Genomic DNA, 1069 nt, shown 5'->3' on the forward strand with positions numbered 1-1069 from the left:
ACTTTCTATCTCATTCTATAAGGTCAGTATTACCCAGATGGTAAAGCCAGACAAAGACATGGAAAGATAACTAAACTATCCAACATTCTTTTATGATAGAAATTTTCAGCCAACTAGAAGTAGAAGAAAACTTTCTTAACATGAGAAAGGGGATTTATAAAAACCACACACCTACCATTATACTCAATGGTGAAAGACTGAAATTTTCCCATTGAGCTCAGAAGTAAGCCTGGTTTTGCCACTTTTTTTCAACACTGTACTGGATGTGCTAGTCAGAGGAATTAGTCATGAAAAAGCAATAAAAGACGTCCAAATTGGAAAAGAAGTAAAAAAGAAACTAAGTAAAAGAACAAAATACTTAGACATAGGTATCCAAGGGGATGTAAGACTGGTACATTAAAAGTACAAAACATCAGGAGGTCCCGTCATGGCGCAGTGGTTAACGAATCTGACTAGGAACCATGAGGTTGCGAGTTCGATCCCCGCCCTTGCTCAGTGGGTTAACGATCCGGCGTTGCCGTGAGCTGTAGTGTAGGTCCCATTCGGGTTAATGATCCGGCGTTGCCATGAGCTGTAGTGTAGGTCACAGATACGGCTTAGATCGATCCCGAGTTGCTGTGGCTGTGGTGTAGGTTGGGGGCTACAGGTCTGATTCGACCCCTAGCCTGGGAACCTCCATATGCCATGGAAGCAGCCCAAGAAATGGCAAAAAGACAAAAAAAAAAAAAAAAGCATAAGGGAAAAGTTTCATGACATTGGATTTGACAGTGATTGCATGGCTATGACACCAAAACACAAGCAATAAAAGAAAAAATAGATAAATCTGACTTCATCAAAATTGAAAACTTCCATCCCACAAAGAACACCATCAAGAAAGCTACCATATAATCCAGCAACTCCCCTTCTGGGTGCATATACAAAAGCAAATGACAGCAGGATATTGAAAAGATATCTGCACTCCTCTGCTTATTGCAGTATCGTTCACAACAGCCAAGATACGGAAACAACTCAAGTTCCGTCAATGGATGAATAGATAAAGAAGATGTGAGATGTGTGTGTGTGTGTGTGT

The sequence above is a fragment of the Sus scrofa genome, chromosome X (assembly GCF_054392235.1).
Source record: "Sus scrofa isolate SSC_HxYL_T2T_F1_AM1 chromosome X, Sscrofa_HxYL_maternal_Yorkshire_Landrace_v2.0, whole genome shotgun sequence".
In the NCBI taxonomy this organism is placed as follows: domain Eukaryota; kingdom Metazoa; phylum Chordata; class Mammalia; order Artiodactyla; family Suidae; genus Sus; species Sus scrofa.